We start from the raw sequence: 18,936 nt of genomic DNA, 5'->3' as shown, positions 1-18,936 counted from the left end.
CGTTGAAGCGTTTCAGAGTTATGACCTCATAAAGTGACAGTGGTCAGAATTGTAAAAATTGGCTCTGTCACTTAGGTGAAAACAGGCTTCGAGGTGAAGGGGTTAATTTAACCAAAATCAGGGAAAAAAAAAAAAATATCAGACTTGATAAAGGCTCACTAGTGACACCTCTAGCACAACATTTTACCATTATGGTCGTCCCAAAACAGGAGGATATAAATTGGTAGTAAAATTCTGATGACAGATTACCTTTAAGAAAACACTTGTCGGTGTTTTGTTTTGGTTTGTTTTTTGGGGGGCGTGGGGTATGGTTGTGCACAAGAAGATCAAAAATGATAAAATTGCTAAAAAAAAGTAAATTCCGGCTGTGATTAAGAGCACAGCTGTATGTATGGGGCTACAGACAGGTCATGGTGCCCGAGCTCACCCGTCCTTTGCTGCAAGCATCAGTACTGGGCATGTTATGTCAGCATCAGACCCATACAATGAGGCAATGGAAGAAGGGGCCCTGGTTTGAGGGTTCATGTTTTCTTATATCTTATGTGGACTGCCGGCCTCAAGCGTCACTTACTAGGGATGGTGCAGGATGCACTATGGTAAGAAGACAGGCCGGCAGAGTGATGTGCAACATTCAGCTGGGAAACCTCAGATCCCAGCAATGATATGATGTGGATGTGACAGGTACCATCAAACTAAACATTATACAGCAAAAGTAAGTAGCCCCCTTTGCAGTGATGGAATTTCCTAATAGTAGTGGCCTCTTTCAGCAGGATAATGCCCGTACCACGCTGCAAAAACTTCATGTCACGTTGTGACGTCTTCAGTAAGGAAGGGGGGGCCTAAAACTGTCCCTGTAACTGGGACCCTAACTTTCCCTGTCCCGGAGGTACTCTTGAAGGTAGAAGTCTCCAACCTTACTATGCTCCTGTTAAACTCTGTTCTGTCTCCTCCTCCACTCTGGGACAGAAATGTAAGGTAAACAGGACACAAAGACCAAACAGGGATAAGTTAGGCTAGGTTCAGATTGCGTTAGTGCAATCCGTTTAGCGCTAGCGGATTGCGCTAACGCAATGTCTTTTTCGGGGCCGCGTTTAGGGGTCGCGTTAACGTCCCCGCTCTCGCAGATCCCCGATCTGCGAGAGCGGGGAACGGACCTCTGGCGCGCCGCGAACGCTGCAAGCAGTGTCCGAGGCGCGCTACAAAAGACCGGCACATCGCTAGCGCGTGCCGAAAATGACACGCGCTAGCAATGCGCTTTAACATTGCCGGCAATGGGAGCGCTAACGGACGCGGTGCACGGCGTTAATTTCGCCGTGCAACGCTGTCCGTTAGCGCTCTCCCATTAACGCAATGGGAACCTAGCCTAAGCAACAGAAATACAAACACTCACCAAAGGTAAAGAGGCATATAGGGAAGAATAGGAATGTACCAACCAAATGGGAATAGGACAATGAGGAAAGCATACACCCAAAAACAGCATGCAACAATCTCCAGCAGCAACAACGATCTACAACTCAGCACAGAGTCTCCAAGGAGCTAGGAAGGAAAGATTTCACTGGCAATGCAGAGAAGGTCTGGCCAGGTTTAACAGGGAGAGGCAATGACCAGATCAGAAGCAGCTGAAAATGGAGCTTGCAAGTTTCTGACCAACATAGAAAAAGTTGTTAACCTCTTCAGCACCAAATTAATTTAACATGGGACACAAATACACAGGCTAAATGGAAGATCTGCGATTCACAATACGTAGTGATCTTCTAACCCTAAATCTCCCAGGAGGACTTGACAGGTACATGACAAAAGTTCAAAGTGATGACTTGGGCTCCAAACTTCCCGGATGTCAATCAGATTGGGTGTTTGGGACGTGCAGGAAAAAACGAGTCTGATCCATGGAGCCCGAACCTCACAACTTTAAGGGTAGGGGTAGTTGACATCAGATTAGCCACCTGCTGGAACACGTGCCCCGATCTCCAGATGTGACGTCACCTGCTCCGCTTGCTTCTCAATTCGACAGTGAACGGAGCAGAACGAACCCAATCTGCTGATAATATCTTGGTGCCAGATGCCAGCCATGTTTTTCTTACGTTATACAGCTATGTTTATTGACCTTTCGCCAAAAATCATGTTGTGCAAGTACTGCTCCTTTGTAAGAGAACACACATATATGAATGAATAAAAAATATACTTTATTTACAGGGTGGCACAAAACATTTCACAGTTCACTAGCAAAAATCTTCTTCCGGAGGTAGTTAATCCACGTTTCCTTTGTTCCAAGGTCCATTGAATTCCATTCAAAACTAGGGATCTGTAATAGAGAACTAACATGTAACTGCGGGAAGTCATCTATAGAAATTGTCTCAGAGAAAATTATATATATATATATAGTGCCTTGCTAAAGTATTCGGCCCCCTGGAACTTTTCAACCTTTTCCCACATATCATGCTTCAAACATGATTTGAAGCATATGTGGGAAAAGGTTGAAAAGGGGCCTGAATACTTTCGCAAGGCACTATATATATATATATAAAACACACAGACTGACATAGGAGAAGATACTATTATACAGACATGAGGAACCCATCATGATTAGTGTTGAGCATTCCGATACCGCAAGTATCGGGTATCGGCCGATACTTGCGGTATCGGAATTCCGATACCGGGATTCCGATACTTGCCGCGTATCGGATACCGGAATCGGAAGTTCCAAGATTCAAAATGCAGAAATTCAGCCAATGAGAATGATTCCAAGTGTGGGCACATCCTGTTTAGCATGGAGGGCATGAAACTACTGGCAAGGCTGTGATTGGCTGCTGAAATGATGTCATGATGCAGTTTAAAAGTCGCTGGCGCCATTTTGCGATCACTCTGCTGTGAATTCAGTTAGTGACAGGACGCTGTTTGCTGACTGAGGGACAGTTTAGAGATAGCGATTTGCTTCTTTGTGCTTTCCAAAGGCTAATTTAGCAACCGCTGTGTTCACCTACTATTCACCTTGCTTTTGCCTTGTAGCGCTGTTTTCACAGCGATCTGCAAGGTCTGTGTGTGTGTGTGTGTGTGTGAGTGCAGCCCACTCTCTAGTCTGAGTGCAGCCACATAGGCCATCCATAGCTGGTTGTATTCAGTTCAGGGAGGGTGGTTCATTGCCTCATACTGTTCTTTTTTTTTTTTTTTTTTTTCAAGTAGTGTAGTCTGCTGCTAATTTATTCAAAAAAATCCTATTAGTGTCTTTCCACCCGTCTCCAGCTATTTTGTGGAAAAACACTACATAGGATAAAGTAGAGGAGGGTTTTTGGGCCTTGCAGCGCCGTTTACGGCTGTCTGCACGGTCTCCGTGTGACTGCAGCTCGCCCTGTAGTCTGTGAGCAGCCATAGCCTGGTTGTCTCCAGCTCAGGGTTCTTCACTGCGTCATACCGCCAAATCAATTTTCATTTTGTTTTAAGTAGTGCAGGCTGCTGCACATTTTTTCCAAAAAATCCTATTAGTGTCTTTCCACCCCTCTCCAGCTAACTTGTGGAAAAACACTACATAGGATAACGTAGAGGAGGGTTTTTGGGCCTTGCAGCGCCGTTTACGTCTGTCTGCACGGTCTCCGTGTGACTGCAGCTCTATCTGTTGTCAGTTCAGCCCCCAAAAAAAGAAATAAATAATAAAGTTCACCAAACACACCAGTTACACCACTTTACATTTGTGTAGGCCACATTAGCTCATATTAAAGTCTAGTCCACACTTTAGAAAATTAGTGTTTCTTATACCTGTTAGGAGGAGTTGCTCAGGAATAAGCACACAAATCCGTTAGTACTTTTCTGCTTATCTTTATCAGTCAACCAAGATGAAGAAGGCAGTGAGTAAGGCACGTGGGCGTGGGAGCCGGCGCGGAGCAGGGAGGGGACGTGGGGATTCTGTGCCTGCTGCGGGCACCGGTGACTCATCAGCACCCACTTTCACCAGGCAACAGTCATTCATGCACAGCTTTGTGTCAGAGCGCCGTACACCGCTGCTGCGTGAAGAACAAATTTAAGCTGTTGTCGGATGGATGGCAGCTAATGCATCAACTTCCATTAGTGCCACATCCTCTCAGACACAGAGCACTGGAGAGCAGCCATCTGTCTCTTCACCACCTGCCAAATTGCCCAGGCAGACAGAGAGCCCAGGACAGGAGCCGTCTCTACTTCTGTTCTCTGAATCTCTTGGCTTGGAAACAGGGGGCCAGCCAAGCAGCATTGGAGAAATGGAAGAAGAGGCAGGGTGCAGTGATGCCCAACAGCTTTTTCTGTCTTCCTCTGAAGAGGCGGGTGGGCCAGTGGCTCCGGTCACCACATCGCAGGCCGCATCAGCTGATGATGACACTCAGGTGCCACTTACTGGTGCGTGCTCTGCTGCTGAGACTACCCAGGAGGAGCAGTTGGGGGCAGAGGGTAGTGTAGATGATGAGGTCCTTGACCCATCTTGGCGTGAGGGACAGGAAGGTGGTGGGAGCAGCTCTGAGGAAGAGATTCCCCGTACGGCCCAAAGAGGGAGAGGGAGGGGGAAGACTGCGGATCCTGCAGCCTCCGCTTTGGCACCCGTTAGGAGCATGTCTCTTCCAAAAGCAAAAAAGGGCGCTCCCAAGACTTGCAGTGCCTGGTCCTTTTTTGACACAGTTGCAGATGACATTTGCTATGTCAGATGCAAGGTGTGTCATCAAAAAGTCAAAAGAGGTAGAAATGTCAGCAACCTCAATACCTCCAACATGTGGAAACATGTGCGCAACAGGCACCCGGCGGAGTTAGAAAAACACACTGAAGAGGTAGGCCAACCAACAGCGGCAGCTACCACCTCTTCAGCTCGTGTTGCCTCTTCCTCTAGCTCACACGCAGCTGGTTCGGCTTCCTCCCAGGATCGCCGTGGAAGAACCTCTGGCCCTGTTGTCCAGAGACCCGCTGTAATTCCACCCGCAGCACCACTTTCCCAGTTATCCACACACTCCCAGCCCAGTCTACAGCCATCGGTAGTACAGGCATGGGAGAAAAGGCGGCCTTTCTCGTCAAACCACCCACGAGCACAGGCTCTGACTGCAGGCATTGCCAAACTTCTGTCACTGGAAATGCTGTCATTCAGGCTGGTGGAGACTGACAGCTTCCGTGACTTGATGTCATTGGCAGTCCCACAGTACAATGTGCCCAGCCGCTTTTACTTCAGCAGGCAAGCCGTCCCTGCCCTGCACAAGCATGTGGAGGGACACATAAAACACGCGCTACTGAACGCCGTCAGTAGCAAGGTCCACCTCACCACCGATGCGTGGACCAGTCAACATGGACAGGGGCGATACCTTTCCCTCACTGCCCATTGGGTTAATGTCGTTGAGCCGGGTACAGACCGTGCGAGTGGCGCAGGACGTGTCCTGCCCACTCCAAGGATTGCAGGAATCCATTCTGTACGCATTGACTCCTCCTCTTACACCAGTTCCTCAGAATCATCGCTGCAGGAGCCGTCACAGTCCACCTCCACATGGACCCGTGATGAACGTGTACCTGTTACGACCGACATGAGCACAGCCGTGGCCAAACGTCAACAGGCCGTCTTGAAATTAATTTTTTGGGGGAATCGTAGCCACACAGCGCAGGAGCTCTGGAATGCCATCAAGCAGGAGAGCGATGTGTGGTTTGTGCCAGCGAATCTCCAGCCAGGCATGGTAGTGTGTGATAATGGCCGAAATCTGGTGGCAGCTCTGGGCCTCGGCAACCTCACTCACATCCCATGTCTGGCACATGTGCTCAATTTGGTCGTGCAGAGCTTTTTGAGGGACTATCCGAATCTTGATGCACTGCTGCACAAGGTCCGCCTAGAGTGTGCTCACTTGCGGCGTTCCAGCACGGCAAAAGCGCGCATTGCGGCTCTGCAGCGCCGACACCGCCTGCCGGAACATCGCATCATATGTGACCTACCTACCAGGTGGAATTCCACGTTACATATGTTGGAGCGGTTGTGTGAGCAGCAGCAAGCTGTAATGGAGTACCAGCTGCTTCAGGCGCAAAGAAGTCGCAGTCAGCGCCGTACAGACTTCACAACCACAGAGTGGGCCACTATGAATGACGTCTGCCAGGTTTTGCGTCCCTTTGATTATTCCACGCGGATGGCGAGTGCAGATGATGCACTAGTCAGCATGACTGTCCCCCTTATCGGCCTGCTTGAAAAATCACTGCAAGCGCTAAGGGATGATGTTGTGGAAGAGGTGGAGGATGAGGATTCACCATTTCCATCATCTTCTGGACAGTCAGCGCCACGGGGTTCCTCACAAACGCGTAGGCAGGGGACAGTTTGTGAGGAGGATGAGGAGGAGTCAATGGAGGAGGAAGACATCCGTCCAGAGGAGGGAGTTACCGAATTGTCCAGTACTCAGTGTGTACAGCGAGGGTGGGGTGATGACGAGCGGGCAGAGATCACGCCTCCAGCAGGGGACAGCGTTTCTTGGGCAGTTGGCAGTCTGCAGCACATGGTGGATTACATGCTGCAGTGCCTGAGAAATGACCGCCGCATCGCCCACATTCTCAACATGTCTGATTATTGGGTGTTCACCCTCCTCGATCCTCGCTACCGGGACAACGTAGAAAGCCTCATCACACCGTTGAACCGGGAGCGAAAAATGCGGGAGTACCAAGACACACTGGTCAATTCCATCATCTTCTCCATTCCAACTGAGAGAAGTGCTGCTAGTGCATTCCAAAGCAGCTCAGTGCGTCCAGGCAGTGGTGGAGGCTCTGCACAAAGAGGGAGCAGAAGCAGTGCCTCTGCCCAAGGCAAGACCAGTATGGCCCAACTGTGGCACAGTTTTCTGTGCCCGCCACAAAAGTCTACACCATCACAGACGGCTCCAGTCAGCAGGAGGCAACGGTTCCGTCAGATGGTGACAGACTACATGTCTTGCCCTCTTGCTGTACTCCCAGACGGCTCTTCCCCTTTCAAGTTTTGGGTCTCAAAGCTGGATACATGGCCAGAGCTAAGCCAGTATGCATTGGAGGTGCTGTCTTGCCCTGCGGCCAGTGTATTATCGGAACGTGTCTTTAGTGCTGCAGGTGGTGTTCTAACTGACCGTCGCATGCGACTATCCTCCGATAACGTTGACCGGCTTACTTTCCTGAAAATGAACAAGGCCTGGATCTCGCAGGAATTTGCCACTCCTCCTCCTGATTAAATAATTAGGTCACTGTATACGTTATCCAGGTCTCCTGTTGTGTTCATCTTTCTACCACCTGAACTTAAATTCCTGGGCTCCAACACCGCCAGTTGAGGCTCAGAAGTGCCGTCTGCACAGTCAAAACATACGACCCAGTGTTATTGGGTTTCAGTAACGTCAGCTGATCCCCAGCTGTGTAGCCGGCAATGTGTCATGCGACCGCCACGCTGACACAACAACTGAAATGTAAGGGAATCTGTCCCCCCCCCCCCCCCAAGGCGTTTGTTACTGAAAGAGCCACCTTGTGCAGCAGTAATGCTGCACAAGGAAAAAGGTAGCTATTTTGGTTTTGCTCCTTGCACACGCAAAACGTAACACTTATTAAATGTGTTCACTGATACCGTAAGACCGTCCCGGAGGTGGGACTTTCCTTCGTAATATGACGCAGCACAGCCGTCATTCCTACCCCCCCGGCGCCGCGCCCCGGCTCATCAGCGTTGTTTGATTCCGTCCCGGAGCCTGCGCTGTTATGTTATCCCGTGGCCAGGCACACTTAGCGCTGCCCGTCTTCTGGCATCATTTGGTGTCAGGCTGGCTGCGCCTGTGCGGCCGCGCTGGCCGAGAGCCCGCCTCGCAGTGTCTTCTGATTTAATCCCACTGGGGGCCTGGGATCCATGGACATGCGCAGTGCATATCTGAACCTCCACCTCTCACTCATCTCCCTATGGCTTCTTCAGACTGTTCGGTGTCAGCTGGTCCCTAATAGCATGCCACGGCCGTGACACCGCACAGTCTTAAGAAGCCGTAGGGAGGGGAGTGAGAGGCGAGGATATGCACTGCGCATGGCCATGGATCCCAGGCCCCCAGTGGGATTAAATCAGAAGACACTGCGAGGCGGGCTCTCGGCCAGCGCGGCCGCACAGGCGCAGCCAGCCTGACACCAAATGATGTCAGAAGATGGGCAGCGCTAAGTGTGCCTGGCCACGGGATAACATAACAGCGCAGGCTCCGGGACGGAATCAAACAACGCTGAGGAGCCGGGGCACGGCGCCGGGGGGGTAGGAATGACGGCTGTGCTGCGTCATATTACGAAGGAAAGTCCCACCTCCGGGACGGTTTCACGGTTTCAGGGGACACATTTTATAAGTGTTTAGTTCTGTGTTTGCAAGGAGCATGATGAAAAGCGCCACCTTTTCCTTTTGCATCTTTTGTGCTGCACAAGCTGGCTCTTTCAGCTACAAACGCCTTGGGGGGGGGTTAAAGGTTCCCTTTCGACTTTCTCAGGCTTCGGCCTACATTGTGTTCCTCTGCTTTTCCACCTGCCCCTGGGCTCCAACACCGCCAGTTGCCGTCCAGAAGTGCTGTACGCACAGTCAACAGTCCCTCCTCTGTTATTGGGGTTCAGTAACGTCAGCTGTTCCCCTGCTGTGTGTGTGGCAATCCCTCCTACCTCCTCCTACCTCCTCCTCCTCCACCTGTCCCTGGGCTCCAACACCGACAGTTGCCGTCCAGAAGTGCTGTACGCACAGTCAACAGTCCCTCCTCTGTTATTGGGGTTCAGTAACGTCAGCTGTTCCCCTGCTGTGTGTGTGGCAATCCCTCCTACCTCCTCCTCCTCCACCTGTCCCTGGGCTCCAACCCCGCCAGTTGCCGTCCAGAAGTGCTGTACGCACAGTCAACAGTCCCTCCTCTGTTATTGGGGTTCAGTAACGTCAGCTGTTCCCCTGCTGTGTGTGTGGCAATCCCTCCTACCTCCTCCACCTCCACCTGCCCCTGGGCTCCAACACCGCCAGTTGCCGTCCAGAAGTGCTGTACGCACAGTCAACAGTCCCTCCTCTGTTATTGGGGTTCAGTAACGTCAGCTGTTCCCCTGCTGTGTGTGTGGCAATCCCTCCTACCTCCTCCTCCCTCCTCCTCCTCCACCTGTCCCTGGGCTCCAACACCGCCAGTTGCCATCCAGAAGTGCTGTACACACAGTCAACAGTCCCTCCTCTGTTATTGGGGTTCAGTAACGTCAGCTGTTCCCCTGCTGTGTGTGTGGCAATCCCTCCTACCTCCTCCTCCTCCACCTGCCCCTGGGCTCCAACACCGCCAGTTGCCGTCCAGAAGTGCTGTACGCACAGTCAACAGTCCCTCCTCTGTTATTGGGGTTCAGTAACGTCAGCTGTTCCCCTGCTGTGTGTGTGGCAATCCCTCCTACGTCCTCCTCCTCCACCTGCCCCTGGGCTCCAACACCGCCAGTTGCCGTCCAGAAGTGCTGTACGCACAGTCAACAGTCCCTCCTCTGTTATTGGGGTTCAGTAACGTCAGCTGTTCCCCTGCTGTGTGTGTGGCAATCCCTCCTACCTCCTCCTCCTCCACCTGTCCCTGGGCTCCAACACCGCCAGTTGCCGTCCAGAAGTGCTGTACGCACAGAGCCAAACACCTCGCCAATGTGTTAGTGGGGTTCAGCACCGCCAGCTGTTCCCCTGCTGTGTATACGGCAACGTGTACTGCGACCGCCACGCAGGCACAACAAGTTAAATTTAAGGGAACCTGCCCCCCCCCAGGCGTTTGTTACTGAAGGAGCCACCTTGTGCAGCAGTAATGATGCAAAGGGAAAAAGTGCCTCTTTTCGTGGTGCTCCTTGCACATGCTGAACCTAACACTTATGAAATGTGTCCCCACACAGCGTTAAACCGTCCGGTAGGTGGAACTTTCCTTTGTCGTGTGACGCAGCACAGCCATCATTTTTACCCCCTTGGCGCCGTGCGCCGACTCCTCAGCGTTGTTTAAATCTGTCCCGGAGCCTGCGCTGTTAGGTTAGCCCTTGGCCATGCACACATGTTGCGCTGCCCGTCTTCTGACATCATTTGGTGTCAGGCTGGCTGCGCCTGTGTGGGTGCGCTGGCCGAGATCCCGCCTCGCAGTGTCGTCTAATGTAATCCCACCGCGGGCCTGTGATCCGTGCCCATGCGCAGTGCATATCCTCGCCTCTCACTCCCCTCCCTACGGCTTCTTCAGACTGTGCGATGTCAGCTGATCCCTAATAGCATGCCACGGCCGTGACACCGCACAGTCTGAAAAAGCCGTAGGGAGGGGAGTGAGAGGCGAGGATATGCACTGCGCATGGGCACGGATCACAGGCCCGCGGTGGGATTACATTAGACGACACTGCGAGGCGGGATCTCGGCCAGCGCACCCGCACAGGTGCAGCCAGCCTGACACCAAATGATGTCAGAAGACGGGCAGCGCAACATGTGTGCATGGCCAAGGGCTAACCTAACAGCGCAGGCTCCGGGACAGATTCAAACAACGCTGAGGAGGCGGTGCACGGCGCCAAGGGGGTAAAAATGATGGCTGTGCTGCGTCACACGACAAAGGAAAGTTCCACCTACCGGACGGTTTAACGCTGTGAGGGGACACATTTCATAACTGTTAGGTTCCGCATGTGCAAGGACCATAATTAAAAGAGCTAAGTTTACCTTTTCCAGCATTAGTGCTGTACACAATGGCTCTTTCAGCTACAAACGCCTGGGGGGGGGGTTAAAGGTTTCCTTTCAACTTGCTCGAGTGCAGGCTTCGGCCTACACTCCGCTCCCCCTGCTCCTCCTGCTGACCCTGGGCTCTAACACCGCCAGTTTTGGCCCAGATGTGCTAGCTGCACAGAGAAAAACACCAGCCAATGTGTCAGTGGGGTTCAGCACCGCCAGCTGTTCCCCTGCTGTGTAGCCGGCAACGTGTCCTGCGACCGCCACGCAGACACAAGAACTGAAATTGAAGGGAACCTGTCCCCCCTCCCCCAGGTGTTTCTATGTTTTACAGCTACCTTGAACAGCAGTAATGCTGCATGTGTTCAAGGTGGCTCAGAAACTTATTCTCCTTGCCCATGTTGAAGTGAACACGTCTAAAAATGAGTCCTCTGCGACCATTAAAACGTCCCTCAGGTGTGATTTTCCTTTGTATTGACACACGCAACAAGCTCCTTGGTAGCGCTGCCCGTCTTCTGGCATCATTGTTTGGCTGGCTGCGCCTCTGCGGCCGCCTTGCCCCACACAACGCCCCTCGGTGTCTTATTTATTTGTACTGCGAGGGTGTGATTGATGGGCATGAACGGTGCATTTCTTCGCCTGTCCCTCATCTCCTTCCGCCTTCTTCGGACTGTGCGTCTTCATGGCCGTGGCATGCGATAAGGGATCAGCTGACGCCGCATAGTCTGAAGCGGGTGTAAGAACCCAAGCGAGAGGCGAACATATGTACTGCGCCAGGCCATGAATCCCAGCCCCGCAGTGTTTTAACAATGTTAAGACACTGGGGGGCTGGGATTCATGGTCATCGCAAACCGCAACAGCCGACATAACATGATGTCAGAGGATGGTCAGCGCTAACAGCGGAAGGCCAAGGGATAACACAAAAGCGCAGACTCCTGTGCAACAAATAACGATGCTCAGGAGGCCGCGCAAAGCACCAAGGTGGCATTTTTGCCAGCTGTACTGCGTCTCTTTACGAAGAGAACTCACGCCTCCAACACAGTTTGACTGTATAAAGGGCTAAATGTTATACGTGTTTCATTCAGCGTGTGCAAGGAGCAAAATTAAAAGAGCAACCTTTGACTTGTGCAGCACTACTGCTGGATAAGCTGTGGCTCTTCTACTTTGTAACCCCTGAGGGGGGGTTAAAGGTTACCTTTGAAATTGGTTCAATTAGGCTTCGGCCTACACTCTGCTCCCCCTGCAGAGCCCGGGCTCCAACACCGCCAGTTGGGGCCCGGTACTGCTAGCTGCACAGAGAAAAACACCAGCCAATGTGTCAGTGGGGTTCAGCACCGCCAGCTGTTCCCCTGCTGTGCAGCCGGCATCGTGTCCTGCAAAAGCCACGCAGACACTTGCTCTTGTACCTTCTGCTCCCCATCCTGGTTCCAGTACCGTCAGCTGGTTCCGGGCAGAGCCTTTGGCTTAGGTGCCTCCCTCTGGGTATCCGAGTTCCACCAACGTCAGGTGGTCCTTGGTAGTGCTTTCAGGCACGGGTACCTCCTGCTTAGTAACCGGGTTCCAGTAACGTCAGCTGGTCCTCGGTAGTTCCATTGGCTCTTGGACCTTCGGCTACCCATCCGGGTTCCAGCACCGTCAGCTGGTTCTCGGCAGTGTCTTTTGCTCTTGTACCTTCTGCTCACCATCCTGGTTCCAGTACCGTCAGCTGGTTCCGGGCAGAGCCTTTGGCTTAGGTGCCTCCCTCTGGGTATCCGAGTTCCACCAACGTCAGGTGGTCCTTGGTAGTGCTTTCAGGCACGGGTACCTCCTGCTTAGTAACCGGGTTCCAGTAACGTCAGCTGGTCCTCGGTAGTTCCATTGGCTCTTGGACCTTCGGGTAGCCATCCGAGTTCCAGTTCCATCAGCTGGTTCTCGGCATTTTCTCAGCCTTCTTGTACCTTCTGCTACATTTCCAAGTTCAAGAGACTAAACACGATGACCCGGAAGACCACCCCTAAGATGACGACGACACCAGAGACGACAACCACTGTGATGACGACGACCCTGGAGACGATGACCCTGAAGACCACCCCGATGACGACGACCCCGGAGACGATGACCCTGAAGACCACCCCGATGACGACGACCCCGGAGATGACGACCCTGGAGACGACGACGACCTGGAAGACCGAGAAGCAGAAGAACAAGAGGCTGCAGAACAAAGAGCAGAAGAACATTAAGCATAACACTAAATATCAGAGCAAAAAATATTATCTAAATTATAAGCAGAAGAAGACTAAGCAGTGTATGGGGGTGAGTCCGTTCCTCCTCGTGGTGCCCCTGGATAAAGCCTGATGCTGCAGGCCAAACTGAACGCGGACAAATGTAACTGTTTTGTGACAGGCAGAACGGAAGGTGTAATCTTCAAACTTTTATAGATAACAACTACGGGAATGCCTGTCACAAATAAGAATATGATGAAGAAGTAGAATATGATGAAGATAATAGTAAAATAAAAAGAATATGAACAATGTAACCAAAAAAATAATAGGTAGAAGATGAAGAAGAAGATGAATAAGGTGAAGAAGTTGATGTCAAAGAAGCTGATGATGAGGATAATGAAGAAGAAAGCGTGGGAGAAGTAAAAAAGAAGGTGAAGGGCGTGGAAGTAGTGAAACATCAATATCTGACATAAAAAAAAAAAAAATTAACAGTCAAATTCTTTCTAACGCCGAACGTCATAAAAAAAAAAAAAATCCTGCTATTCTATTACATTGGGCTAAACCTCTGTGCCTTTAATGTCTCCGCCACGTCCCCCAATACATCCTACATTATTCTTAGTTGTTTTCCTTCATGTAGAATGAACCTACAAGTTTATAAAGGGTTTATTTTAATTCCGATATTTTCGTCCCATTGACTTGCATTGGGATCGGGTATCGGTATCGGATTGGATCCGATATTTTGACGGTATCGGCCGATACTTTCCGATACCGATACTTTCCGATATCGGAAGGTATCGCTCAACACTAATCATGATATAATATCCTAAAACACAACTCGAATTGTAACCAACCTGAACTACATAGTACCCCAGGATCTCCAAATGTCTCTTCTTCATGGCATTTAAGCCTTTAATCTTGGAAGAGTTTCTGCAAAATGCCACTGGATTAAGAAAGTCAATGGCAACTCTATAAAGATGAAAGAAATAATATGTTAGAATCCAACAAACAAAATCAAGAGGAATTGAATTCTACTCAAATTTTTCCAAAAAAACATCCATTTGCCCAAACCGCTATTTTTCTGAACCGGAAAAAGCCATTCATTTGTAAAAAAAAAAAATTATACTGATTTTACTGCTCATCTCTCTAGCTCCTCTGTTCCTCAATGGAGAAACCGCCCTTTTCTCCTCCTCGATTAAGATAGGAGATGACAGTTGGTGCTTTTAAAATTCTATGGAGGGGGGAGAGGAGCTAGCGGAACACAGACATTCTGCTATATCAGTCTCCATAGAACTTTGTGAGCACTAACGGTCATCTCCTATCTCAGTAACGGGAAAATCTGTATTCACGGAAAACAGATTTTACTTGGAAGTTGAGAATGAACGATCAGTTCAGGAGGAGAAAGAAGCAGATTTCTATGATCAGACATATTACAAAGTTTCTTATTTGCATGTCTTCTATGGATTTATGTAAGAAAACTTAACATGAAGGCTATTTTTTAAGAGAATGAGGCTGCGTCGTGATCTAGCACCACATGTCTACACACAGAATCACCGACCTCTGGGCTCCTTGAGGTAGAGACTTGTTATCACACATCTGACTGTCCTGGCCCCACTGGACTTCGGCCACATTGGCGGACAGCTTGTTCTCCTCTATGTAGGCGGTAGGCTTTTTATTTTTGCTCAGGATGCACTCGAAGTCTATAGAAAGCAAGCATCAAATGTTAGGAGAATCACAGTCCAACACCTTCCAAAAACCCTCCCTGGGTCCACTCAGCGAGCTCCTGGTGTGTGCAGTGCTCAGGTCACATCAACAGCCAATTAGTGTCATCAACTTGACCAGAGCCGCTGAGCTCACTTATGGTCAACATAATGGCAACAGCGGCAGAGGCTCAATGCTGGACCTGGGGAGGGTGAGCCAGGCACACTTTGTTTGTTTTTAAAACAAACTACAATCAATTGGACACTTGTTTTCAAAAGCCGGAAAAACACTTTAAGGGTATGTGCACACATCCGGAAAGTATGCAGAAATTTCCTGAGAAAATCCTGAGGTTTTCCGCAGGAATTCTGCACGCGTTTTTATCGCGTATTTTGCGCGGATTTTTCGCTTTTTTTCCGGAGGTTCCCAATGTAATAATATAGTGGGAAATCCGCTTAAAATCCGCAAAATTAATGAACATGCTGCGTATTTTTCCGCATGCGTTTTTCGCGGAAAAATACGCAACATGTGCACAAAAATTGTGGAAACCATTATAAATGATGGAATGCATATGTATGCGTTTTTTAAGCGTTTTGGTTGCGAAAAAACGTGCAAAAAATCTGCGAATAATCTGGAACGTGTGCACACAGCTTAAAAGGGTTTTTAAAAGTTATCCCCTTTCTATAAAACAGGAGGCAAGTTACTGATCTCTTGGGGGTGTCTGACCGCACTCAGCCATTTCAAGCAGTCCTGTAAAGAATAAAAGGAGTGGGCGACCCCTGCTCAATTACGATTCTGTGCAGAATATTGATTGACTGTATAGACTTTTGTTTTAAAAAATTTTTTATGGCAACAACCGTATGAAGAACTAAACAAATAAAGGAACTGCGGGCTTTTAGACAACGATCACCAGTGGGTCCTCCGCTAAGAAACGTGATATAATATGAAGTAGATGTGTGTGGAAGTCATCCTGTGATATCATATACTAAAATGCAACTCAAACTGTCCCCACCCTGAATTACATCCCCCCAGGATCTCCCATTGCCTCATATGTCAGTGTTTTGCTTGTGGCTGTGTTGCTTTTATTTGCACAAAAGTTATTAAACAGTCACAATATTTGATGAATTTTGACATATCTTTAAATTATAACATTTCTTTCCAGAGCAGAGCGGCGTTTGTGATTTCTTAGTGCAGCAAAATATATATTTTTTTACATTTCACAATCTTACCTACTGTGTAATAATATGGAGTAGTCACAAACATCTTGGCATAATTAACTCCCCCAAAGAGATCTCCGAGAAATAAGTGGATTTGATGGTATATGGATCTCTTACTGTTACCTTCTGAGCAAAAAAAGAAAACAAACAAAAAACAACTTTTTAATATTCTAAGGATTATTCCTTATTGCATATCCATAAATCGCACAATATACTTTTGCAGTGGAGAATATTAAAGGGATTGTTCACTTTCAGAAAAGTGGACCCCAAACACTCTAAAATAACAAACAGAGCAGGTACATGTCCTCCCCGGTTTCAGTGCCGGTTCCCTCTCGCTGCTCCGGTCTCAGTTTGGGCTGCAGAGATGACGTTATGTCCGACAGCCCAAATCACCGCTGTAGTCAATCACTAAGGCTGGTTTCACACTTGCGTTTTGATCTGCAGCGTTTAAAAAAAAAACGCGTGTGGTGAAAAAACGCATGTAAACGCGGCAAAACACCACGTTTTTTAGACGCATGCGTTTTTGCATGCAGAAAAAAAAACGCGGTGTTTTGCGGCATTTACATGCGTTTTTTCCTGCGTTTGCGTTTTTTAAACGCAGGCTGAGAAGTGTGTGACAGCTGCCAATCATCAAAATCAACTAGAAAACCCACTAAAAACAGAAATAGCTAGGGTTAGGGTTAGGATCCCTAGTAACCCTAGGGATCCTAACCCTAACCCTAGGGATCCTAACCCTAACCCTAACCCTAGGGATCCTAACCCTAAGGGTTAGGATCGTAACCCTAACCCTAAGGGTTAGGGTTAGGATCCCTAGGGTTAGGGTTAGGATCCCTAGGGTTAGGATCCCTAGGGTTACTAGGGATCCTAACCTAAGGGTTAGGATCCCTAGTAACCCTAGGGTTAGGGTTTTCTTGTTTTTTCTTGTGGTTAGGGTTTTCTTGTTTTTTCTTGTGTTTTTCTATAAAAACGCATGCGTTTTTAACGCAAGCAAACGCATGTGCTTAAAAACGCATGCGTAGACAGCAATGCATTTTTTTGCCGCGAATAAACGCATGCGTTTTTTGCGGGGAAAAAACGCAGCTAGAAATTACTGCAGGTTGCATTTCTGCAAATGAACGCATGCGTCAAAAAACGCATGCGTTGCCGAAAACGCGTCAAAACGCACGCTAAAAAACGCATGCATTTTTTTAATGTTAAGTACAGAAAAAAAAACGCATGCGTTTTTTAGCGCTAAAACGCTGCAGATCAAAACGCAAGTGTGAAACCAGCCTAAGCTCAACAAGGTAGGCGGCAGAGCCTCTGTGCTCAGTGATTGGCTGCAGTGGTGCTGAGCACTGTCAACGCAACATCACTGTTAAAACACTGAGACCAGAGCCTCAGCTGGGAGCCGGCATTGGAATTTGAGCGCTGATTTTTTTTTTTTTATCATGTGTCACTCAATTTTTTTTTTTTTTTCTTAAGCATACAAAAACAAACTAACAACTAAATGAATAAAACGAGCCCCGCACCTCTATGCTTCATCTGTCGACAGTATTCTTCATGAAACCATGGGGCTTGGTATTCCGGGCACTCGAGACAAACCGCCCGATTTAATTGCATCAGGCGCATTCGTATCTTGGCACTTTTGTCAGGCAGAAAAGCTAAAAAATAATATAATTAGTGAAGAAAGAGAAAATCTACAACACACAGAAATCAAAAGCGTTCCCAACATGTGATACTGAGCCTGCGCCGTACATAGCGGGTGCCAGCGGCGTTACACAGCCAGCACCCGCCTGTAACACTATGACTGGCGCTAGCCTCGATTGCCCACTGTACCCCACCCCCCAAGAGACCATGGGGTGGCCATGGGTTATTAGTGCAGTGGGGGTCTATTAAGGCTATTATTGTCATCAGTTTAGTACTCCTGTAAAGTTTTAGGCATCATAGGAGACTGAGATTTTTACTTTGTACTACTATCCAGTTTTAAAATACAAAAAAATCCCAAAATAAAAATTACATTACATTTTATTTATATATATATATATATTTTTTAGTGTTTTTTTTTCTTACATATGTGAACCCTTCTATATAAAAGGTTTTAAGTACCCCAAAATGGTGACAATCTTGTTTGACCTCCCAGAACCATGTATGACCTTGTCAACTGATCGTGCATCTTTATTTCAATGGAGTAAAGGATCAGGTTGGTTGATATCAAAGATCCTCATTTCCCAAACATTTGATAAAAAAAAACAAGGCCTAATACATTGGTTCCAATAATGGAACAATGGGAAAAACAAAACAAAAAACTTCCAGATCTCAGAAAAAGTCACAAACTTAAAAATGTTCATGCACAAAAAGTTCTGATTTTCTTGTTGCCACTGAAATATAAATGCAGCGCCCCAGAGTCCTGGTCGTTGCAGTACTGTGGCTCCGCCGCTAAGGGGAGCCATAGCACGTTCGATGGCACCGAAGGAGTTCCTCCAATCAGGTATCACAGACACCAATATGTTTCACAGCAGGGCCTCCGGGGGGAGCTAAGGGTGCTATTCATTAGGCCACTCCCCACCATAGTGGGTAAAACTGGGGGTCAGGCAGGAAGTTAGAAGAGAACGCTGACGGGATTGAACGGAGCAACACCCTGTGGCAGAGGGTGTTGTGAAGAGAGACTGTAGGGTCTCTGCCAGGGGTGGGATCCTGGCAGAGGCTTGGCATTGAGAGAACGTAACGGGACCGTGCCTGCTCAGTATAGCGGCGGTGCCCAAGAAAGGACTAGAAGCGAGACAGATTGTGCTGAGTGAGAAACGAGATCAAGCAGAAGGAGAATACCAGCAGGGGTTGTGCTGAAAGAGGCAGCACCTTGCTGAGGCGCAATACCGGTGGCCGGAACGCCGAGGGAGTGGATTAGAATACAGCTTCAAGCCATACTCCAAACAGCGGCAGGACAGTCGGTCTCAGGCGGGCTGTCTACCACATATCGCCTATGAAGTCTTGGGGGGCAATTGCGGGAGAGGGGCGTCTCTAGGGTCCCGGAAGAACTCCAGGCCTACCTGACAAACGGGTGCCATTCCAACCTGAATACAGGGAAGGGGTGGATTACAGAGGAACATCAAATCGAGTTGTGAGGGAACTTAAGAAACAGACACAACCGTTGTGGGGTCACTTTCCGTGAGCACAGCAGGGAAGGACTACAACACATAGCGCTAAGAAGGAAGGCACAGATTTC

At 49.0% G+C, this 18,936-nt stretch overlaps 1 pseudogene; it reads right to left on the bottom strand.

Moving 5' to 3' along the window:
• Positions 1-2,162: 2,162 nt before the first annotated feature.
• Positions 2,163-18,936, bottom strand: part of LOC143786293 (FAST kinase domain-containing protein 1, mitochondrial-like) — a 98,780-nt pseudogene continuing 82,006 nt past the window's right edge.

The sequence above is a fragment of the Ranitomeya variabilis genome, chromosome 7, assembly GCF_051348905.1.
Source record: "Ranitomeya variabilis isolate aRanVar5 chromosome 7, aRanVar5.hap1, whole genome shotgun sequence".
NCBI classification, from domain to species: domain Eukaryota; kingdom Metazoa; phylum Chordata; class Amphibia; order Anura; family Dendrobatidae; genus Ranitomeya; species Ranitomeya variabilis.
This window is presented reverse-complemented; position numbering and strand designations above follow the sequence as displayed.